Source organism: Talpa occidentalis, unplaced genomic scaffold (genome assembly GCF_014898055.3).
Source record: "Talpa occidentalis isolate TD23 unplaced genomic scaffold, MPIMG_talOcc4v2.1 talOcc4.8, whole genome shotgun sequence".
NCBI classification, from domain to species: domain Eukaryota; kingdom Metazoa; phylum Chordata; class Mammalia; order Eulipotyphla; family Talpidae; genus Talpa; species Talpa occidentalis.
In genome coordinates, this window is record NW_023605194.1 from 72,878,681 (window position 1) to 72,904,013 (window position 25,333).

The window sequence follows — 25,333 nt, forward strand, 5'->3', positions numbered from 1 at the left end:
TTGTCACTTCAAACTGGCCAGGTTTCATGAGCTGGCACTTGGCCTGCAATGCTTTGGAGGGGAGGCCAGCGCCGAGAGGAGTGGCTGTTTGGCAGCCTGGCCCGTGCTAGGTGATGGTGGGCACTGCATCTGTCCTTCCCCCAGCTCAACTTAGTCTATCAAAGTAAGTGGGTTGGAGAGTTGCAGGGGGTGGAGGTTCTGCGGGTCCAAACCCAGGGATGACTTCCAGATTTCTCCTCACCCAGCTGCTTGTGTAGAGGCTGGGGAGCTCCTGCTATTGGGCATGACTGCATGAAGATACCACGTGACGGTCTGGGAAGGCCGTGCTCCAGTTACAATCTCACACTCTGGAAGTCCAAGGTAGAATGAAATATGAACATACAGAATTGCAAAGCTTTTTGGAGAGGAGGCCGAGAGTTGCCACAAGAGGAACATCTGAGATGCTTTTACCTTCTGAAGATAGGGTAGGTTAGCACGTTAAAAAAAATACATGTTAAAAATAATGTATGCATATATATGTAGATGTTGTGTGTCTACCGTGAGAGTATTATGCACAGTGCATTCTGCAATTTCCTATTTTTTTCTCTTTTCTATTTTTGGATGCTAGTCATAAGTCACTAAATTCATTTTACAACTCATTAATGAGTAACATTATACACTTGTTTAAAAAAAGTCTGGCTATACCATAATTGTGGAACTAATGAAGAAATTAGTGAATTAGGGACCAACCAAGACAGGAGCTAATTGGCTTGCCCTTTCAAGATAGCTGACTGGATGTTTTGAAACAGATTCAATGATTAGCTCTTGGCAAGGTGGGAAATGTTGGATTTTAGGGAGTGAGCAGTAAAGAGTTCATTGGTTAATGTTTATGGAAGTCCTACCATGTGCTGGGTATCTGTAGATTGATTAGGAATATAGTATTATGCAAAATAGTTAAAAAGTTTACCATCTACTGAGAAAGATGGACATTAATGTGATGCCTAAGCTATCCGCACACAACTCTACTGGTCTCAAAGGTATAATTCATTATAGAAATTAATTTCTTGAACTAGTTTACCAGTTTAAGACCAATTCTTTTTTCTATCTCAACCAAGAGCTTTCCTCACTTTAACCTATTGCCAGAGCAAACCAGAAGCTGAATCTAGCCTGCCAGAAACAGAAATCTGATTTTTAAAAATCTAGCTAACACATAGCAAATCTTTTTTCTTTGAGTTTGCCTAAGTTACTAATAGATATTTCAGGTTATAATGATACTGCTTCAGTATAAGTGACTCCCAAAGTAGTCACATTCCATTTTTAACAAATCCCTTGAGCTTGTCAGCTCCATAACAACTAATCTCACGGCAGCCCCTTCACTCAGAAGTGAATGGGTACAGTTAAACACTCTCAGTGACAAGAGTCATAATTTAAAAGAAAATGTTAGGTGCCTTATATAGTCTGAGACCCAATACCTGTCTCAGAATTTACTTGAAATACTAGTTTTTTCAACTACATCCATATTTAATAATCTGAAGCACTTAGTCTAAAAAAAAAAAGTGATGAATATATGAAACCATCTAAAACTAATGGAAGAGAGAGACTATAGCTCAAAACATCTTTCTGTCCTATGGTGTCCAGTGCACTGTTTTATATTCAGTATCCATAAAACAATCAGTTGTTGAATCAATTAGATCAAATTTTAGCTTAGATATAAATACTTTAATTTTACATAACAATAAGAATAAAGCAATAAAGCTATGTTTTCTTCATATACATTAAGAGGAAAAACTCCATCAGAAGTTATCCACACGAATTCCCTCAGGTTACAGTTCACAAATAATCCCAAAGAGTTAAAAATGATTTTTCAAGGATAATGTATCTGTTCAGTATCCTATACAAGGCCTCATGCAGTGTCACAAGAAGGGAAACATGAGCCTCTGCAACAGGATTTGAATCCTGCTTCCACTCCCATTCACATGGCCTTGGGTAAATGAATTTGCCTTTCACCTTGGGCGAAAGCTTTAACCACTCTGTGCTTCAGCTTCCACATCTGTACAATAGGACGATTGTAAGGAGACAATTCATGTAAAGTACTTACAACATAATCTAACACCTAGTACGTATAATAAATGTTAGCTATTATTATTAGAATAGAACTTTCTCAATACCCACTTGAGTGCTTTTCTACTGTAGCAGCCTCCTTATGAACCTTCAAAACATGTTAATGATCATTATATGTAGAATTGAGAAGGTCTCTAGAGGCTGATTCCTGAGGCAGGGCTGAAGATAAATCCCTGTGATGGGGTATGGAGGATGCACCGGTACTGACCCACTGGGAAGAAGACTCCTCTGTTTTTCCTCATGCTTGCTGCTTCATAACTCATTCTCCTTCCCAGTTTCCATAAGAATCAAAGTAACAATGACTGTAAAAAATAAGCAGTTTTCCAGAGGAAAAAGAAGCGAAGAAAGAAAGAAAATCAAAGAAAGCAGGGGAAAAAGTAAGTAGTTAGTAGAAAGAAGGAAATTGGGGGGTGGGGGCAATTAGAAGGAAACTAAGGAAGACAGAATTACTTTCTATCCCTCCAGGTAGATTAAACAAAAGATCCTTCTCAGTTAGGGACTTGGTTCAAATGGGGCCACAAATTAAATGTGCAAATGCAGGGGCCCCCTACTACCTAGGTCAGAGAAGACAAAGATTGCCCATTACAAAGTTCTGATTTAATAACATCCAGATACTTACTACTCTAAGGTACTTGTTCGGGGAAGTCATTTCCTTAAGGCTTTTCCAGAAGCTCTAGAATGTTAAGACTTGATAACCCACAGTAGTGCTAGTGGCCCTAGGAGAAAATCCTTTCTTTGGCATAACAGTGAACTCCGTGGATACAGCTCCTACTGTGGACACTCACTGTGCTCTGCTAGAATTAGCCAGCACCTCTTGTCAGGAAACCATAGAATTTGGACACGGCTGAGTCCCACCAGGCTGGGCCAGAGATGGAGTGGGGTTGGGGACCAGGTAGAGGCCAGAGGCCTTCAGCTCTCCCCAGACCTCAGACGGCAGTTTGAAACACAGTTCTATTGCTAAATGCTCTTCCATGGTTGTTTTAATCTCTTAGAATCACCCATTTTAATGCTAAGAAAATAAGCTGAAAGCAATATTCCTTAAAAGGAAAGAGACAATCAAATCTGAGGCTTCATTTCTTAAATCATTGCCGTGATCCTTCTCTTGCCAAATTCCCATCTTTAACTCTTCTGGATAATGATTTTAGTGGGAGTATAATAAAGTCTTAGGCCTTGATCTCTCATGCCAAAACATTTCTTGAGGTCACACTGAAGGTGAATGACCACCCCATTTCCATGGCAGTATACTAAAGCCACAGAAATGATATCTAGGTGACCAGAAGACCACGACACCGAGGACAAAAGACACAAAGGCAGAAAGGCAACACGAGAGCAGAAATCTCTCAGCAACTGTGAAATGAACTCTGGAGGGAAAACAATCAATGGCTTGGGAACAGTCAAAAAGGAAATAAAAGCCAGAATGATAAGGTGCTTGCAAGCATTTGCCCTACTACAATAAGGGATTTTGGGAGGTGGGGGATGGGGAGAATGCATGTGTGGCTTCCAGATGGTGAGGCTGGGAGGAGACGGGAAGAATGGGAGTTAATAGAGCTCATCTGAAAGTTGGCACTGTGAACCTGAGAGAGGAGGAGAGCAGCCTGGTAGGAAGTGAGAGTCAGCAAGCACCCATACAAGCAGTGCCTGGGGCACTGGGAAAATCGCTGATTAGATGCTTTAAGAAAGAGGAAATCAGCAGTCACGTCAACCATGGAGGGATCTGTATAGTGTTACTTCTTTTGGAGTTGCCTTAGAATCCCTCTATCAAGACAGGAAAAGAGATTCCACAGAGTTCAATTATGGGGAGAGCATTTTCTTGACACTCCAGGTGCTACAGCTGGACCAAGAAGAGCATAATCAAGTCTGGGATACTGAGTAGTCTTTATTGGGAGAGGATTAGAATGATTATCCCTGGGGTGACAGTGGAGATTTGAATGGGGACAACTTCCTGTAGCTAAGCAGGTTATGTGACACCTTTTCTCTTTGTCCACACAATGTGTACAAGTACAGCCACTCCCATCAGTCATGGTCCATGTACAATTAAAAAAATCTAAATTAAAAATGAAGGAAGACACCTTCATTCTTGTCAGTACCTCATCCTCATTGAATAGTGAGGAGAACACAGAGAGGTTAGATTTCTCATCAGCACTTCAATTTTTCCTTTTTAATTCAGGCTTTACAAGTGTTGCAAGCACACTCGAAAAGAATGTGTCTACAGTTGCTATGCACAGTGCCCATATGTTGTTTAGACCAAGTTTTTTAAAAATTGTTTTTCAAACCTTCTATAGCTTTGTGATTTTTTTGATTATTGTTTAATCATTCACTAAAATAGGTAAATTAAATTTCACATTGGGGTTGAGGATTTGTCTATTTTTCCTTTTAATCCTGTCCTTTTTTTTTTTTTTTTTTTTTGGTGGGACCCTCACCGGTGGCCGGGGATCGAACTGGTGCTACTGAGGCTGCGGGCAGCCTCGCAACACAGCGCTCAACCGCTGCGCCACCAGGGGAAGCCCCTGTCCATTTTTTATTCATATATTTTAAGGTTATGTTAGTAATATCTTCCTGATAACTTGAATCTTTAATTATTATGACAGGTCCCTCATTATCTCTAAGAATACTTTTCACTAAAAATCTATTTGGTCTGCAGCAAAAAGAGAAAACAATTTTTTAAAATGAAGAGAACACAAAAGACTTATGGGATAGCATCAAGAGGAACATTTGCATTATAGGGATTTTAGAAGGAGAAGAACGAGAGAAAGGGGCAGAAAATATGCTTGAAGAAATAATAGCTCAGGACAGGACTTCCCTAAACTGGCAAAGGAAACAGACATCCAGATCCAGGAAGTTCAAACAGTTCCAAACACAATAAACCCAGATGCACACCAAGACACATTATACTTAAAATGGCACAGATTAAAGATAAATTCTTAAAGTAGTCAGATAAAGAGGCACATATAAGAGAAGTCCAATAAAACTATAAGTAGGTTTCTCAGCAGAAATCTTATAGGCCAAAAATAGCATGACATTTTTGATGTGCTGAAAGGGAAAGATGTCCAACCCATCATGAAACCACTACACAGTCAGGTTAACATTCAGAGTTAAAAGAGCAATAAAGAACTTTACAGACAAACAACAGTTTAAGGAATGAATGTCCTCTAAACCTGTCTTGCAACAAATATTAAAGGGACCTCTATAAAATGAAAAGAAACCTCATTCAGAAGTACCAAGACTCCCATAACATAAAATATGGAGGGTGAAAAAAATGAAAAGCAGGACAGGTGTAAGGAGCTCAAGACTAATTTGCTTTCAATTTAATATAGGTTATAAGTACAGAACTCTACACATACACCACATAGTATCATCAGGACAAAAACACCTAGAAGAAGCAAAGAAAAAGATGAAAACAGAATCCAAACACTATGCAAAGGTAGCTTTCAAAATCAAAGGGAGAGAACAAATGAATAACAAAAGAGAAGAGACAAACTGCAAAAACACCCAGAAAACAAAGAGCAAAATGCCAATATTTATATATTACTAATTTCCTTAAATGTCAATGGTCTGCACTCACTAATCAAAAGAGTGACTGTTTCGGTCAGAAAATAAAACCTGACTTTCTGTTGTCTCTAGGAGCCCCTTCTTGATTCAAAGATAAACACAGGGCCTCCCTGGGCTACCCACATGGCTCAGCAGAACTCTCCTGACTTGCCTGCTGCTCCCCTCAGCAGTGTATTTCAGTCGATCTTCCTGTTCTGTTCCCCACTCTGTCTCTGGTGAATCCTCTCACCCCCCTGTACCCCAGTTCTTGTATGTATAAATAAATCTTTAAAAAAAAAAGATAAACACAGAATCAAAGTATAAAGTTGGAAAACAATACTACAAGCAAACAGTACTCTAAGAAAGGCAGGGGCAGCCATATTTACATCAGATAAAATAGACTTTAAAATGTAACAAGAGACAGGGATAGGAATTGAATTATGATTAAAGGCCATTATCCTTTAATGTACATTATCCTTTAATGTATCAGAAAGACATAACATACATCAACATACAGGCACCAAAACAAGGGATCAATAAAATATGTAAAGCAACTATCAATGAACCTAAAAACCAGAAATCAAAAGCAACACAATAATAGTAAGGGACTTAAATACCCCCACTTACAACAATAGATAGATCTACCAGACAGAAAACCAACAAGGAATCAACAGCTTTAAATGAGGAATCAGACCAGATGGGTTTAATGGGCACACCAATCCAAAAAAGCTGAGTACACATTCTTCTCAAGTACACATGGAATGTTCAAGGATAGACCACATAATGGGTCACAAGATGAGTATTAATAAATTCAAGAGGGCTGAAATTATATCAAACATCTTTTCTGATCACAAGGTTATCATACTAGAAATCAATCACAAAATGGGAAAAATCTCAAATGCATGAAGACTAAACACCATACAATTAAATGGCTTTGGTTAATGAGGAAATCAAAGCTGAAATTAAAAAGTACCTGGAATCCAATGAAAATGAAGACATGAGTGACCAGAATCTATGGGATGCAGCAAAAGCATTACTAGGGGGAAGTTTATAGCAACACAGACCTAAATCAAGAAACAAGAAAGACTTCAAATAAGCAATCTGACCTAAGGAACTAGAAAAAGAGCAACAACAATCCAGAAAGAAGAAAATATTAAAAGCTAGAGTAGAAATACAACTCCCACTGCCCTTGTTTTGATCCTACTCCCTTCTCCTATAGTGTGTCTCTGGTTTATAGTTGCTTGTTGATTTTGATTTTTACTTTATTATAATTAGTCTTTTTCCTGGTTCCTTATTTAGGTTTTCTAAATTCCTGCTATGAGTGAGACCATCCGGTATTTTTCTTTTTCTTTCTGGCTTATTTCACTGAGTATAATCCCTTCCAGCTCCATCCATGTTGCTGCAAATTGTATGAGTTTATCTTTCTTGATTGCTGAGTAATATTCCATTGTGTATATGTTTAAAAATTATTTTGCATAAACTCAAAATATCAATTTTACTTTAAATAATCTAATTAGAAGTACAGAAATAAAATGTCTAAATTCTAAAAAAAATAAAATAAAAGTTAGAGTAGAAGTAAATGGAGTCAAAATAAAATAAAAAAGGCTACCAAACAAATCAGTGAAATCAACAGTGGTACTTTGAAAAGATAAAACATACAAACTTCTATCTAGGCTCATTAGGAAAAAAAAGAAAACACTAATAAACAGAATCATAAATGAAAGAGATCACAACAGATAGCACAGAAATATATGGAATCACAAGAAAATACAAGGACATCGTTAAGTTAATGATTAGAAAATCTAAAAGAAACAGACAAATTTGTCAAATGATACACCTCCCATGACTGAATCAGGAAGAAATAGAAAAACTGAATAGAACAATTATAAGCAAGGAAATTAAAATGGTAATTAAAAGACTCTCCCCAAAAGCCCAGGATCAGATGATTTCACTAATGATTTCTACCAACCCTCAAAGACAAAATAACACCTATTCTTTTCAAGTTCTTAAAAATTAAAGAGGGAATGCTTCAAAAAATATTTGATGAGACCACCATTACTCTGATATCAAAAGCAAACTTGGATATCACAATAAAAGAAAACTACAGACCAATATTACTGATGAATATTGATGCAAAAATCCTCAACAAAATCCTCGCAAACAAAATTCAATAATACATCAAAAGGAGCATACACCTTGACCAAGTGGGATTTATTCCAGGGATGCAAGGATGGTTCAACACAGGCAAATAACATAATTCACTACATCAATTAAAGGACAGATAAGTCATATGATGTAGAGATATCAATAGATGCAGAGAAAGCATTTGATAAGATCTACTATCCATGGATGATAAAAACTCTTAGTAAAATAGGGATAGGAGGAACATAACTCAATATAAAGAAGGTCATATGTGACAAATCCATAGCTACCATAATCCTCAATGGTGAAAAACTGAAAGCCTTTCCTCAAAGATCAGACACAAGACAAGCATGCCCATTCTCACCACTATTGAATCTACTCTTGCAAGTCCTGGCTGGAGCAATTAGGCAAGAAAAATATAATAAAGGGGACCCAAATTGGAAAAGAAGTAAAATTATCATTAATTGCTGACAAAATGACAAAATACATAGAAAAACCCTAATGGCTTCACCAAAAATCTCTTAGAAACAATAAATCAGTACAGTAAAGTGGCAGGCTACAAAACCAACATACAAAAGTCTGCTGCATTTGTATAGGCAGAGAATGAAGAAGAGAAAGGAATCAAGAAAACAATCCCATTTACAATCAGATCAAAATGAATTAAATACCTAGGAGTAAACAAAGGAGGTGAAAGATCTGCTAAAAAAAGATATTGTTAAAAGAAATAAAAGAGGACATAAGGAAATGTAAAGTTGTACCATGCTCATGGATTAGAAGAATTAACATTGCTAAAATGGTCATCTTCCCATAAACAATACACAAGTTAATGCAGTATCTATTAAAATTCTGATAGTTTTCTTCAAGGGAATAAAACATTGCTGATATTTGTATGGAACCACAAAAGACCCTGAAGGGCCTAAGAAATTTGAGAAAAATGAATAATTGAGGCATCAAGTGCTCCCAAACATCAAACTATTTAAACCTATTATCTTGAAAAAAAAAATTGGGTCATCTCTGTGTTGAGTTGTTAACACAAAAACATAATATATCACAAAAAAATGTTATATATTATGAACATATAAAGAACTGATCTATATACAGATCCTTATCAGATGATTTGAAAATAGTATTTCCTATTTCATAGGTTGTCTTCATTGTCTTGAAGCATAAAAGTTTTATAATTTTGGTGAAACTGAAGATACGTATTTTTCTTTTGTAAATTATGCTTTAGTATCACATATCTAAGAAACTAATACCTAATTCAAGGTCACAAAGATTTACACCTATGTTTTCTTTTAAGAGTTTCATCTCTTACATTTATGTCTTTGATTCATTTTGATTTGTCTGATTCTTTATAACTTCTATTATTATTATTTTAATTCATTATGTACATACTTAGCTTAAAGTTTGTTTCTGATAATACCATTACCATAATACATTCTGATAATACCATTATGTGTGTCCCTTGTTTCTTTAACAGACACTGTATATTGTCAGTGTTTATGATGATATGTCACTAGGATGATGGTGTCTTTCTCTAGAGAGGATTTAAATTTTGCTTCTAGCTACTAGTCAGCCTAGATCCCCTTAATCCAATTAGAGATTAAGTTAATTTGAAGCTAGGCTTCTGTCCCTGTGAGACTGGTGAAATCTATTTCTGGTACACCCTTACTACTAAATTGTATCCCCATGGGGTCCCAAAGACTGGGGAAGTTTACCAGGGCTTTCTTCCCCATTGGCCTTGAATTCCACTTTCTATAGTGCTAGCCCTAAAAGGATATTAAAAGCTCCGTTCAGTTTTTTGTCCCTCAGTGATCTTTTCTAGAACAGAACATGTCTCTTAGGGGAAAGCATCTTCTACAAAACAGAGGGGGTTAGTCTGAGTTACCTAAGCTGCCATTGCTAAACCATAAATCAAAAGTTTTAGCTTTGAAGAGAGGTTGTTTCATGCTTACATGTGTCCTTCACCGGGTCCAGGGCAATTCTGATATCTAGTAAGTATTAAAATGTGCTTTATATGAAAAAATGCATGTGGACTTAAGCGCATTAATATTTTAAAATTGTTCACTTCCCAAGACGCAGTAACGAAAGCATCTGGTAAAACAAGAGAGAAGCCTGAAGTTTTAAATGTAGTTCCTCGTTACTTTGTTGGAGGCTCCTCAAAAACCACAGTCCATCAAAGGATGGAAGGGGACTAACCCTACCTCAAGTACAGGGTATCTTTGAATTAGCTGTAGCGATTGAGAATTCAGATGCAAATTTCAGGGATTCTCTGGTAACCACAGAGAAAGTCCACAAAACGAAAGAATGCCACATGAAGCTCTGAAATTGAGTATATATAAAAGTCTTATACAGGAATATTTGGGATCTGAGAAAGGTTTGGTCATTTAATTCCTGGGACATAGGTGAAAATATCAGTTTCACCAGCTATTCCATTTTCCTTAATAGCACACTGGCCTCTCCAAGTGACACTAGTGTAAAACATTCTCCCTCATGACATGTCAGACCTCTGTCTCCTTCCCATTCCTCCTGCCACTGCTACCATTTTGCAGGTGATATTACCTTACCCCTGGATTTGAGGCCCAGTCTTTCTCAAACAGCAGTTTATGAGATCATTTTCCTATGACTATGCCTTCCATGGTTCCCAAATGAATAAAGTTTAGACTCCCTAGTCAGGCACTCAGCTTCATTTCAACTATTCAGCTCATAAATACTCTGACTTAGCCCAACTATTTTACTCAAAACCATCTGAAGAATCCTCACACATTGTTGTGTTCTCTGCTGTCCTGAAGCCCATTCCCTCTATTGCAACACCCCTCCATGCTCACAGACCCCTCACTTTTCCATCTCTAATTAAGAAATCTCTTTCATTCAGAAAAAAATCCAATTCTAATTTCACAAGTCTACTTGCTGCACATAAAGCATTAGTACCATGCCTGGTACAGAGTAAATCTTCAATGTATAGTCTTATTTTTTTCTTTAAAATAACGGTGAGTCAGTGAGTCTGTGTGTGGGACAGAATGGGAGGAATGATATAATTTTTAGTCAATGGTGTTATGGGAACTGCATTTTTAAAATTAAATTGTTCCCTACTTCATACTAAGTATAAAAATTGATTTCATGGGGATGGTTCATAGATCATTACATTAAGACCTTTGGAAGATAATGTAATGGAATAACTTCAAGACCTTAGGATAGGGGTAGGAAAGGCTTTCTCAAATATGTCAGCAATCATAAAGAAAAATGAGTACAACCACACTAAAATTATGAACTTTAACTGAACGAAAGAAAAAAAATATATGACAATAAAAATAAAAATTACAAGGCACAGTGTAGGAGAATAAATGCCTATATATGTTACCACTCAAAGGACTAATATTCAGGGCCTCCCTGGTGGCACAAGGGGTTAAGCACCACACTATGAAGCAAGCCACAGCCTCTGCAGCATGAGTTCTATCCCCAGCAAGCCCGGGAGAAAACCACATGGTGCAGCAGACCTCTCCTGTCTCACCTACTGCTCCCCTCAGTAGTGTATTTCAGTCAGTCTGCCTGTTCTGCTCCCCACTCTGTCTCTGGTGAGTCCTCTCACCCCCAGCATCTCTGGCCTATACCCCAGCTCTTGTATGCAAAATAAATAAATTTTTTTAAAAAAGGGACTAATATTTAGAATAGGCATTTCAAAAAGAATATAGTTAAGAAAAGGTCTTCAAATTTCATCAGTAATCAGATTAATGCAAACTAAAACCAATATGACAATAAGTAAAATTAAAACAATTAAAATTGCAGCTAAAACGAAAAGTCTAATCATACTTTGGCATGGATACAGAATGTTGGCATGGAGACAGAAAAATGAAAGCTCTCCTAAGATTGAGGTGAAAACTAGTAATAACTACTTTGGTAAGTATAATAAAGAAGATGTGTCTACCTTTTGCCTCAGAAGTTCCTCTAGATAAATAGATTAGCAACCTGGGCACATTTACCCCCATATGCAGATGTCAGGATGCTCCCGGTATTATAGTTTGGTTTAGTCCCCAACTGAAAACAAACCAAATGCCCATAGGTAATGAAGTGAGTTAATAAACTGTGGTGAATTTATAAATGGAACTCCACAACAGGCAAATAAACAAGGCACAGCTATATCTAACAGCAGAGAGGAATATCACAAAGTGGCAAACAAAAGAAGCAAGATGTGAAAGAGCGCATACAGCGTGACTCCACTGATGTAAAGTCAAAAAAGCAGGCAAAACCATGCTGTTAGTGGTCAGCACAGAGTGAGTACAATTTAAGAAAAGTAAGGAAATAATTATCACAGGATTAGGATAGTGGGGGGAAAATAGAGAAAGTTGTGATTAGGGAGGAGGATATCAGGGCCTTTTGAGATGCGGATAAGGTTCTATTTATTGACCTGTGGTTTGTTAATTCAGTGTTTCAGTGTTTGCCTTATGATAATTCATTTAGTATATATTTAATATAAAATATATTATTTTTATAGACTTTCCTATACTTCTATTTCAATTCTTAAAAACTAAAAGAAAGGGAAGTATTCCACGGCTGATTAGTGATTACAATGAACACAAATGCAGGAATGAGGCTCTTACTCATACACATCGGATCACAGTCTTTCTTGACCAATAAAGATGGATATAAGCTCTTTCTCCACTGCCTGTACTATATTCTCAAGCAATTATCTGTCCCATTTATGGAACACATCATAATGATGATAGGCACATCCTACCTACCACCTTTATTAGAGCTTATACAAATGTCTTCTGTCCTTTCAATTCCAGCATAAGCTTCCAATAATTTGGACTCTACCTTGCAATTAGTAACTAATAAAAATGATTGCAGCATATATTTACTTAGTACTTACTGTGTGCTAACCATTTTAGTCATAATTTTATTTAATCTTTGGAAAAACTCTATGGGGTAGCAATTATTATCTCCATGTTATAGATACTATAGCAAGTTAAGTAATTTGTCCATGGGAACAACTATTAAATGGGGAAGTTGGAATCTGAACTCAAATTCCTTTTCAATTCTATTTTGTCATATTTGTATTTTCCTTATCTTGTACAATGTCTTGCATAAGCACCAATAATTACTTACTGAGTAAAAAATGGGAGGATAAAATGCCATAAACTTTCATAGCAAGAAAGAAAGGAGTAATACAAAAGAATATTCTTTTTTTTTACTTAAGTATTTTATTTTATATAATTCTTACATCTTTTTTTAATCTTTGCACAATGTATACATTTTCATTTTGGTTATATTCCCCATACAATTGCACCCCCTCCCCTTATTTTGACTCTAGTCCTTCCTTTCCCCGCCCCTCCCTACCCCCCCCCCAAGTGTGTCTCTGGTTTATAGTTGCTTGTTGATTTTGATTTTTACTTTGTATTGATTAGTCTTTTTCCTGGCCTCTTATTTAGGTTTTCTAAATTCCTGCTATGAGTGAGACCAATTTCAAAAGAATATTCTTGATGCATACATTTTTAAATCCTTTTGGTATATACTGCTAAAAAGGTTGTGATGTCATCTGTTAAATAGAGAATCATATAGCTTTACATGTAGTAAAGCTATGAAAACAAACTTCTAGAATATTCTGACTGGAGGAAACTTACTAAGTTTTTAAATCCATTTGCTGTACTTTGGATGGCTTGCAGTTCAAAGGGCAAGTGGCAAAAGCACATCGCATGAAGTACCCTGGTCACAGTGCAGATGGAGATGAGCCAAGGGGTAATCGAGGACTGGTTTCCCATTGACAAGCAGCCTCGTGAAGCCTTCAACAGGCCATCTGTTCTTGGCTTTGGTCTTGGGACTTCAGGATGAATGTGATGAGGATGTTGGTAAATGACAAGGCACTGTCTTTGGGGCACTATTTTACAGAGTTCAGGCAGCAATCTTCTTGGGGAGCCCCAATGAAGGGAGTGGAAAGAGACTTGAGACAATGTGTGCTTTCAGAAGTTCCCTTAGTACCCAGAGGAGAAACAGGAGGTTCCAACATCCAAGGGAAAGGAAACCACGTTTTGATCCATTCCAAAAACAAGGACTATGATCAAAGAATCAGTTGCCATAGTTATGGCAAAGAAAGCAGCAATGGGCCTTCCAACATTCCTCATCCCATGTCAGGTTGTGACTACTTGAATATGAAGAGTGGGGATGGAGGCTGCCTCTCCCCCTATAATCCCCACCCCCAACTCCTGGGGACAATTGCGCTGTGTCTCTGGCATGTGTGGAGCTGCAGGTCATGGCCGTATTTAACGAGAACATTCATTCTCCACAGGCGCTACAGGGCTTCTCAAAACACTCTTTGTCACTGTGCCTTTCTCTACACCCACCCTATCCCCTTGATACTAATTTAATCAAGATGCCCTAGCTTTGGGATGGGGTGGACTCAGTTCCGCATTCTTCATGGCATTAGGGCTTTAAAACCAAATATGTAGGGTTAAAACTAGCAAGTTGAGGAGATGGGGTGAGGCTCTCTAAGCCAGTAAATGTCGACCTTTTATGTAAACCCTAGGTGTAAAGAGTGCACTAGGTTTGTGACATATTCTTATCACCTTTAGTTAACACAATATTCTGGAGAGGTTAAGAAATATTTTCTTAGGTAAGCACACAGATATTCAGAAGCAAAAGAGGAAGAAGATGGACGAATGAAAATGGAGGAAGAGAAAGTTGTTAGAACTATCTTGCCCCCTTTTCTCCTAGTCTCCACTCCACTCACCCACAATTTTGCAAAAACCTGAAAACATCAACTGTCTTACCTAAGAGCCAGATTCCCATTTAGACTTGCCTTTCTCTATGGCTTCTCTAGATATTAGCCAACATGTACTCAAGTTGGGCATGAGGCAGGTGCAGGGAACTCAGACAACCTTATGAAGAACTGATTTGGGTATGTGTTGAAATCCCTCTCATCAATCACAGCTCTATTTTATCATGGCTTCCTGCCTAGGACACATAACTCACTTCTGCCATAACTCACTATCTACTTGCCAGCAGAGAAGCAGCTCACATTATCAGAAGCAGAACTAGTCAAAAGGCTATTGTCTCATGACCCATGAGGGGATTTTCAGACAACAGGGCTCAGAACTCTAAGAGGCATGTATTTTCCATAGCTTCTGGAGCAAAGAATTTTTCTTTAAATTTAAAATTTTCATTAAATTTAAAATTTAATGCCCGTTCCTCCTGCCTAGCTCAAGTAGGCAAATGGTCTGTGATTAGAAACAACCCTAAGTGCCTCAGCTCAGTCCAACGTCCTCAGATTATACAAACCCAATTAACCTCTCAGTCATGAAAAACTGAAGCGCTCTTCCAAGCTCCCCTACAAAGCTATAAAGTTCATTACCCTCATACAGACAGCTCGCCATGATGCTTCTGAAGCTAAGAACTGAGCCTTTGCCCTTTCCCCTTCTCTTTTTGCTGACTTTCATATTCTCTCTTCTCCAGAGAAGTTGTAAGAAATGCTTCCCCAAATACTGTCAAATCACAAGACTATGGCCGATAGCTACCGCTGGGGCATCAGGATGAATGGGTTGAGGATGTTGGCAAGTGACAAGGCCAACCATTGTCTTTGGGGCTCTGTCCTACAGAGTTCAGGCAGCAACCAGAAGACCATGGCCTACAGAGTGGTGAGGGCAGAGAGCACTCATTCTGACCCCAAAGAGAAGGATGGCAGGCAAACTAGCAAGTGCCAGATACAAGGAAAAGGGTTACTGGAAGCAGCTCAGGGATACAGACAGGACAACATCTTATAGCCACATGGTGACTGCATCTCCATTGGAGATTAGAATCAGCTCTGGGTGGAACAAAAGGGATTTGGTCTGAGAGAAGCAAAATGTGGTGAAATTTCATGTAATGAGATCTACAATACATTTAATAAAGTCAGTTGCTCTGATTCTTGGAAGAGTAACCCAGAGGTTACAGTGATAGTTGATAATCTAGAGAATATATGGATTTCCCCATCTCAGAAACTTTCCAGCATTTAAACATACAACATAATATGTAAACCTTGCTCATTCTGATTCTGAATATAGTTAGAATTTGTATCCCATCTTTTCCATTCCTCCTCCCACTACCTGAACTCAAAACCCCATCATCTGTTAAATGAACTATTGTAATATCTCTGAACAGCTCTTGCTTTTATTTTTCTTTCTCACGCTCAAACATCTCAGAGTAATCTCTAAAAAGTAAATCTGCCCATGGTACTATCTTGGTAACTGCTTCAGTTAAGAAGCATCTAGAAGGGCATCCCTTATGGCCTAGGGAGTCTCAGCACTACCACCACACAGCCCACTGAATAGGACTGCGTTCGATCCCCAGCCAGGGTGCTGACCCACATATAGCACAGCAGACCTAGCCCCACTGCTCCCCTCAGCAGTGTATTTCAGTAGATCTGTCTGTTCTGCTTCCCACTCTGTCTCTGGTGAATCCTCTCACCCTCCGCACATCTGGCTTATACCCCAGTTCTTCTATGCCAAAATAAATTTTAAAAGTCTTTTTTTTTTTAAAAAGCATCCAGAAATGCTAAAAATTAGTGAACAATATACAATAAGAAATAGGGTGTTTACATCTCAAAGATTCCTCTTACAAGACACCTATTAAAGTGCAAAGGGAAAGGCAGTAACTTACAATTAAGAAATCTGGCTGACCCCACCTTAACCAAATATTCGAAAAGATCACCACTGGGGATGGGAACAACTGAAGGGAGAGCCTTCAGGTGAAATGTACTGAGAATACAGCATCAAGTCTGTGGTGTTTGTGCCCTAATTGCTTAACCTGAATCTAGTATGAGAAAATTTAAAACAAACCCAAATTGATGAACATTGCACAGAACAACCAGCTAGCACTCTCCGAAAGAACCAAAGTCATGAAAGACAGAAGAAGACAGGAAATGTCAGAGTCGAGGAGACTAAGGGGCCATCTAAGCACCCTGTGCCGTCCTGAATTGGACACTGAACCAGAACTAGGATGTTAGAGGGCAATTGTGAGACTTTTTTTTAGATCACTAGATAAGGTCCTTGTATTCTATCAAAGGTAATGTCCTGATTTTGATCATTGTACTGTTATTAAATGAGATTTTTAACATTAGTGGAATTTGAGTGAAGGGTATACAGGAATTTTTATACTATTTTCCCAACTTTTCTCTACATCTAAAATCATCTCAAATGGAAAGTATAGGGGAAAATCACATTACAGGGTCTTCCCATCACTTGCTTCAGACGTCAGTTCTTCAGTTTGCCATAGAAAGCTGGTTCCCTCCTTAGCCTCGTCCCTCTCCACACCCTGCTCAGCCATCATCGCCCTCAGCACCAGCAGTTAACACTATTCATGTGTCTCTGCACCCTTGCTTTCTGCACAAACTATTCCATCTCCCAAGAAACCCCCCATCCCATCTCTGCACACTCGATCATCTAATCCCACACTCAATCATCTCTAGGACTCAAAGAACTTCGTAAGGCAAACCCCACGCTTTCCTCACCAAAGAGCCCATCATGCACTCTGTGGCGCTGCTTATCTGCATGACTGTGTCTCCCACTGAGTCTGTGCTTTCACGTCAGGGGTCACGCCATGCCATCTCCCCAGGATTTGGCTATGTGCTGCACAGAGTCAGAATTTAAAGGCTGTGTGTGACGTGAAGGTGTTGTCTACCTTTAGAACTATTACTAATACCCCATATCTGTACAGTGTCTGATGATCTAGAAATTCTCTCAATTGCAGAATTTCAGAGAGAAATCTTAGAAGATGAGTTCAATCCTCTAATTTTATAGATTAGAAAGCCATGTCCTAGATAGGTTAAAATGTTAGGCCACACTGTGAGCTCACATGAAAGCTGGGGTAAGACCTTCCCTCTCAGGTCAGGCTCTTTTTTGGTTCATAAAATACAACTGGGGTCTCCAACCTCCAAACCAACAAATACCGCAGCCTGAATGCAGGCAGAACTGGCAGGCTTTGTTGGTTCTCAGGGGAAAAACACTTTATAAATGCTTGCTAAAATGAACTGCATCACCAGAGAGCAGCACTGTAATTCCTTATTTCATCCAGGTTGTACTTGAACAAGGTGTGACTCCCAGGCCTGCGCTAACACCAGAATATGGCCAGCAGTCAGGAATGTGTAGCTGGAAGATAACTGGTCTTAAGTGAGAAGACCTGATTTTCTACTTGGGGGACCTCTGATCTAGACAGAGCAGAAGCCTGTCTTTCCTCCGGTGTGAGTGGTGGACAAGGCAGAGAATGCACACAGCCCCAAGCGACATGGATCAGGCCACAGGCAACACGCACAGATTACATCTTTACATTCAACCCGGGGAGAAAGACCATCCCCTGCGTCAGAAATCGTCTGCTCTGATTACAACCCCCTTTTTAATCTTCCTGGCCCAGGAGAGGATATGCACTGATAACTTTAATAATGCCAGCAGGTACAATTAATTTTCATTCCTGCTTTTCATATACTGTTATATGAAGGGGACTGGAAGGACAAAATTAAACTCTGCTGGGACTTCTGCCTGCAATGTGAAACACACATTGCTCAGAATTTAGCATGGAAAACCTTGCCTCGTGTTTCATTCATCAGAAGGGCCAGTGCTAACCCCATTACCCTTGAAAGATCTGTGTGGCCTTGGGACAAGGGTAACTTCTTTGTGATTGGGTAAGAGTGACCACAAAATTAAGTTAAATTTAAAAGACCAGGCAGGATTTGATATGAGTCTAATGGACATCACCAAAATGACACTGAGCTATTTTATGTTGTTTCAAAGAGAAATATCTTATTGGTCCCTATGTTTGACATTTACCGTATCCCTAATTAAAGGTTTTATGACTCTATCAAGATTTTTTTTTTTAACTGAAAACTTGTTAAGGTCAACTAGAAAAAGATATCTTGATTTATGGTCTATTTCTTTTCCAAAGCAGTTTTACATCCTTTCTCATTATTACCCTCACACCATTTCCAGGTGGCAAAGTTAGCAAGAAGGATGCTGCTCATTCAGCTTGTGAATGCACACACAGTGGTCTGAGAAAGTCAGACTTTTATGTTAGGCATACAAGAAGGCGATGCTGGAATTGGGAACGATTTTTTTCAAAACTACTCGTCTCAGGCCTAATGTATTTCTCATTATTAGCTTAAAGGATAAAAAAAAAAGTGATAAAAATCTTAGTGGCGATTATGTTAAGGACACCAGTTTCCCAAGATTCCAAACTAGAAATCTAATGACATTTGCTCAGGTCCCATTCTTCCTGATCCCTTCACAGGGTCAAGAGGGGTCACTGATCTTCTCACTTAAATTCTATAAGTCATGTTACCCTTTTTCCCTTTAGCTGGTTTAAATTTGCTCTTTTGGGCCTCCCCGGTGGCGCAGCAGTTGAGCGCTGGGTTGCGAAGCTGCCCGCAGCCTCTGCAGCGCAGGTTCGATCCCCGACCGCCAGGTGAGGGTCCCACATGGCGAGCAGACCTCTCCTACCGCCCGCTGCTCCCCTCAGCAGTGTGTTTCATCAGTCTGTCTGTTCTGCTCCCTGCTCTGGCTCTTCTCTCACCCTTCCACACTTCTGACTGTACCCAGTGCTTGTATAAATAAATAAATAAATCTTTAAAAAAAAAATTGCTCTTTCTCCTCTTTGCTAGCTCCTGAGAGTCTTAACTTTAGGCTTCAACTGCTCTTGTATTCTGAATACTCACTTTTATGGCTTTAACCATCAGTTGTTGTTTTGTAGTTAATGTTCAAATCTCCCTTCTAATCTGAGCCCTACTATACATTCACTCTGCTAAAAATGAACTCAGGAAGTGTGTTGCCGTGTTCTGGTGACAGCACCGAGTAGAAGTTAGAAAACCTGGTGCGTTTGGTCCCAGCTCTGCTATTAATTAGGTAACCTAAGGGAAGCCACTTCTTGCTGGTCCTCAGATTCTTCACTAATTACAGGACTGGACTAGAATCAGTGGCTCTTACACACTTCTCCCAGAAAACGGCAATTCCACCTTCTAATTGTTCAGAGCAAAATGTTCTGAGTCTCTTTGACTCCTCTTTTTCTCACATGACATCTTCAGTTCAGTAAAAAATTCCATGGCTCCATCTCCACAGTACGCCCCAGAAGCTGCCCACTTTCCCCATCTCCACAGCCACCACTATCCCAATCTACCACCCTCTTCTGTAAGATATATTTTCAACTGCCTTATGGAATCATAGCAGTTTTCCTTTTCCACTCCCACCTTATTCCTCCTTCAATCCTCTTTTAACACAGAAGTCATAATAATCTCACTTAAACATAAATCAAATTGTATCTCCTCTCTGCTCCAAATCCCCAATGACTCTCCAATGGCCTCCAAGGCTCTTCCTGAGGCCACCTTGCTCCATCCTCAGCCTCATCTCCTGCCACTCTCCCGCCTACCTACTCTTTGCAAGGCCTCCTTGCTACTTCTTTTTGTGTATATAAATATATAACTTTTCCTTTTTATTAAAATAACACTGGTTTACAACTGTATATGATTCAAAACCTCCTTGCTATTTCTCTAGCCAAATAGGCACACTCCCAACCCATGGCCTTAGACATGTTGTTTCCTGTGTCTGAACTATCTTCCTTTGAAAGCTAGACAGCTTTCTTATTTCTCCTATTTCCTTCAAGAGTCAGTTCAAATGCCAACTTATCGGTGAGGCCTCCACTGCCCACTCTACACGAAACAGCAATAACCCCAGTTCTCCCCATCCTCTTTACTTTGCTTTATTTTGTCATGCTTTGATATATTAAATACTTACTGGGTTGTATATTGTCTATTTCTCCTACTAGAACATAAGATCCACGCACCCAGTACTATTCCTGTTTGTTGCAGGTTGTGTTAGGGTGCCTACCACACTGCACACTGTAGATAACTGTTGAATGACTAAATGGACTTTGATTCCTCTCTCGATTTTACCTCCTCCCACCCTGTTCTCTTAAGTCCATTGCCATATTCCACGAACTAGTTTCCACTATCTCCCTGGGTCCTGTATGTGGCTCACAAGTAGTTTCTTCCAACCCAAGTCTAAGCACTGCCACCAAGGCCTCTATAAGTTATGATATCAGTATTTCACCTACATCTGGTCAATGGCTCTCTTTGACTGGTAGCTCCAAGAGCTGACATTCAACATCCTCCACACTCAGGCTCATCCCACATATTTTTCCCATTGTTGGTCAACAGGAAGCCTCTGCTGCTGTCAAACTGGTCTCCTGAGTAGCAACTCTAATGGGGACAAAGAGGTAGGAGAGGAAGTTGGCACCAGATAATATGGAAATATTCAAAAGAGAGTTCCATAAGATATGGATGGATTGAAATGAACCCTGGCAGCATATAATTAAAAGAACATCAGCCCAGGGCCTCCCCGGTGGCGCAGCGGTTGAGCGCTGGATTGCGAAGCTGCCTGCGGCCTCTGCGGCGCCGGTTCGATCCCGGGCTGCTCCCCCCCGGCCACCGGAGGAGGGTCCCACATGGCGCGCAGACCTCTCCTGCCGCCCGCTGCTCCCCTCAGCAGTGTACTTCGGTCCTTCTGCCTGCTCTGCTCCCCGCTCTGGCTCTGGTGAATTCTCTCACCCTCCCCCGCTTCTGACTGTACCCAGTGCTTGTATAAAAAAATAATAATAATAATAATAATAAAATAAATAAATAAATCTTTAAAAAAAAAAAAAAAAGAACATCAGCCCAATTCTTTCCCTTTATGAAGCCTGCCTGACTCACCTCTCATGAATCTGTTCCTTTTTCCAGGCTGCCACAGACGACTAATTATCTGTACCATTCATTACACTGATGACTTCAGGAGTCTGCTTCAGCAGTCCATGACCTGTCTGTCTAATTGAGATGTAAGAAACCTAAGATGTTGAACCCTGTCTTAAGCCTGCTCTGCAGCACTTTTATAGTGCCAGGTTGAAAACGAAGCAATTATAGATAATTAAACAATAAAACATATTTATTAAGTTGAACTAAATGAACTAGTAGTGTTACTTGTGCTGCTGATTTTAAATAAAGTTCTGCTCTTTTTTTTTTTAAGAGTTTATGAAAGAAGAATCAGGTGGGTTATGAAGTTTTCCTGAGTCTGAGAACTCAAAGGCCCACAAAGGCCACTGACTCAGAGAGCTGCCAAAAGAGCTTTGTTTCTACTCTCCACACTCAAAATGAACATCAAAAGGAAAACAAGGTCATGGGAAGAGGCGAGACAGGAAAGGATGCAATGCTTACATGGGCAGAAGACTTGGATTATCTTGGCTTTTGGAGAAGAGATGATTAAAGCTCAAGCTCTCCCAGTCTGCCTTCTGCATTTTCTTTCTACCCTCCATAGCACACTGCTAAGCAAGATTGGCTTAGAAAGGGAAAGACCGCCCTACCTGGAAGGAGGCACAAGGTGTATGTGCTTCTACCTGGGCATGTCCAAAGCTCTGCAGAGTGCTTTTTTAAAACTTTATTGAGGAAAAGTTGACAAATATAGCTATAAATATTTAAAGTGTCCAAAATGATGATTACATGTACCTATACATCGTGGAAGTCTTACCAAGATCAAGATAAATACCAGATTCATCACATCATATAGTCAACTGTTCTGTGTGCTTGCTTAAGATCTATTCTCAGCAACTTCCAAGCATACAGTACCGTATTCTTAACTATAGCCAACATGCTACATATGAGATGCTAAGAATTTATTCTTATAACTGAAAGTTTGTACATTTTGTCTCACATCACACATTTCCCACTCCCAACAGCCTCTAGAAACCATTCTCCATTTCTATAAGATTGGCTTTTTTGGTTGTTTAGATTTCACATGTAAGTGAAATACCATATAGTATTTATCTTTTTCTGTCTGGCTTATTTCACTTAGCAGGTTGATCCATGTTGTCACAAATGGCAGGATTTCTTCCTTTTTATGGGTGAATAATATTCCATATACATACATAGCCATGTACCACTTAACCACAGGGATACAGTCTGAGAAATGTGTTGTTACAAAATGTCATCACTATGTGATTGTCACAGAATGTAATCACAAATCTAGATGGTATAGGTACAGCCTACTATGCACCTCGGCTATGTAGAATAGCCTGTTGTCATAGACACAGTCCACTGTTTACCACAATGTGGGTAAGCCAAGGCATAACTGTATACATTTTCTTTTCCAATCATCTGCTGAATGGCATTTAGGTTGTTTCCCTATCTTGCCTATGGTGAATAATGCTGCAATGAACATAGGTGCTCAGATAATCTCTTAAATATACCGATTTCAATTCCTTCAGATATATACCCTGGAATGGGATTGCTGGATCATATGGCAGTTCAAATTTTAAATTTTTGATGAATTACCATATTCTTTTCCATAATGGCTGCATCCCTTTACATTCCCATCAAGAATGTGTGAGGGTCCCTTTTCTCTACATACCTGCCTAACATTTGTTCTCTCTTAATCTTTATGGCAATTGCATAGCACTTCCTTCCCAGGTTTTATTAATTCCTATAACATTCTGGGAAGGGAGAGTGAGGTTATAAATAACTTCGTTCAGTGTAAGGATGAAGAAACTGAAACATAGGGGGATAAAAGGGCCCAGGCTCAGACACAGCACTGAGGTCTATTTCCCCAGCTAAATCTCTGAGACAAGAGGAAGATAGAAGACAAAGAAAAATAGAATGGAAAAGAAGGGGGAAACCCTCTTTTCTTGCCTTATATGAAAAGGAAGTGAGACTTTACCAAATGAAAGCAAAGCCACTTAGTCACCCTGAAAACAAATGACTTCCAAGAAGGGACCACTGAGATTCGGATTGCTTCCGAATATACCAGAACATGGTCCAATAGAGTTGAGACAATACAGGCAATGATAGGAAGGTATGAATAAGCAGTAGAATAGCTAGAAGACAGAATGCTATACATTAACTAAAAGCAATGTTTGAAAAGATACTAAAACACAGGAAACATGTTCAGTTAAAAACATGAAAAAAGTTACATAAAACTTAAAAAAACAATATAAACCTAAATTTTAAAAGAACAAAGTGTGCTTAGAAAAAAAGGTTAGAAGGAACTGGAACCAAGTAATCATTAGTTCCTTTCATTATTTTTGTTTCCCCATAATGTCTTAAAACACGCACACACAATTTACAATTAGGAAAAAAATTTAAACTGAAGAGGTTTTTGCTTGCTTCAAAAATCAAAGGACACATAAGCTAAAAATAAAATATTATTTTTCATTCCTATTCCTGAACCTTAACAATAGTTTCTTAGCTCACCAAGAGGATGATTCTCAGAATTCTTGAAACCCTGAGGAGAGGTGCTCCTAGGTGTCTATGTCTCTCGAAGACCAGAATTGTTGCAGACAATTAAAATTAACCTGTCAGGAAATTTCACCTTGAGTAAATACTAGGAAAAGTTAAATATGGTCCCAAATGATGTGTGAAGCATGGGGGAAAGCAGAGAAAAGACGAAGAACTAAGCTAAAAGCAAAGAAAAGTATAATCAAGTAGAAAAACCAACAGATCAGAAAATGAAAATGGAAAAGATCAGAAAATGAGAATGGAAAAAATGGAGATGCTTTTCATTTTAAATAAAAGTCATGCTCAGACAAGTAGGGAGAAATTTAAAAAAAAAAAAAACTTATAACAAGGATAAATAAGTGAATTTAAAGAGGCCAGTCCTGCAAGAAGGGCAACAGAAATAAAAACCACCTCCTGTCTCTGGATAAGTTGTGCAAGACTGACAATCACAGGAGCACGATGGCAGCTCTGGTGCGGCAGATGCAGGAGACAGAAGACCTCGGAACGCACAAGTCACGGTTCCTTGCACAGCACTGGCCTTGAGCTTTCCAAGACAATGACTGCCACTTTCTCCAGGCAACAGAGAGCATGGGTGTGACGAGTCCAGGGGGGCAGTCTAGCCTCAAATCTCAACTCAGCCACCAACCAGCTGCACAACCTTGAGTCAACTGTTTAGTGCCCCTGCCCACATTCCTTTCTATCAGCAGAGGTGATAAAACTAGCACCAAACTTAAACACCACATGGTTGTGATGGTTAACTAGGCTAGTCCATGTAAACTGCTTAGCATGGTTCCTGGGCAAGGTTAGCAGTCATTTAGTATTAGGTCTGAATATTATTGTTTTATTATTATTGTGAATCTTCTAATAATAAGAAGAAAAAGATATCTAACAGCTTTCACACCATTAGTGTAGTTTCTCCCAGGAGCAATAAGTTTTTATAAACTACTGTCTAACTGCATGGTGTCTGATGGTGCCTCAGAGAGGCAACTTGCAGTGAAGTCTAAAAGGTAAGGAGTTGGTCTAGAATTATCACTGATGTTAACCTATTAAAGAAAGACTGAACTGAAACCTAATATATATACGATAGCAACATGCGTTAACACTATACAATGTGCTCCTTACCTTTTCAGAAAAATTTTCACTGTAAAATAGAGGGTCAGTTATTTGCCATACTCATGGCAGCAGTGGGAGGTGGGGAGGGAGGGCGGTCGTCAATACTGGCATTGCTACTGGTGGGCTAACCGGAGCCTGTGTATTTCTTGATATCATGCAACATTAAAAACCAAGCATCACCTACTATGCTTCTAGTCAAAA

The 25,333-nt window shown here is 39.1% G+C and overlaps 1 protein-coding gene across 9 annotated transcripts in view; it reads right to left on the bottom strand.

Moving 5' to 3' along the window:
• The window catches only part of SRGAP2 (SLIT-ROBO Rho GTPase activating protein 2), a 237,702-nt gene that overhangs the window by 73,252 nt on the left and 139,117 nt on the right, over positions 1-25,333 (bottom strand). Inside the window, exon 1 of one of the 9 annotated variants that reach the window (XM_037497475.2) lies at positions 24,431-24,762. The exons of the other annotated variants lie outside the window; for them this stretch is intronic. The gene's annotated coding sequence lies outside the window, so the exon portion shown is untranslated. Of the gene's footprint in view, positions 1-24,430; positions 24,763-25,333 lie in introns of those variants that run through there. 9 annotated transcript variants of the gene reach the window in all.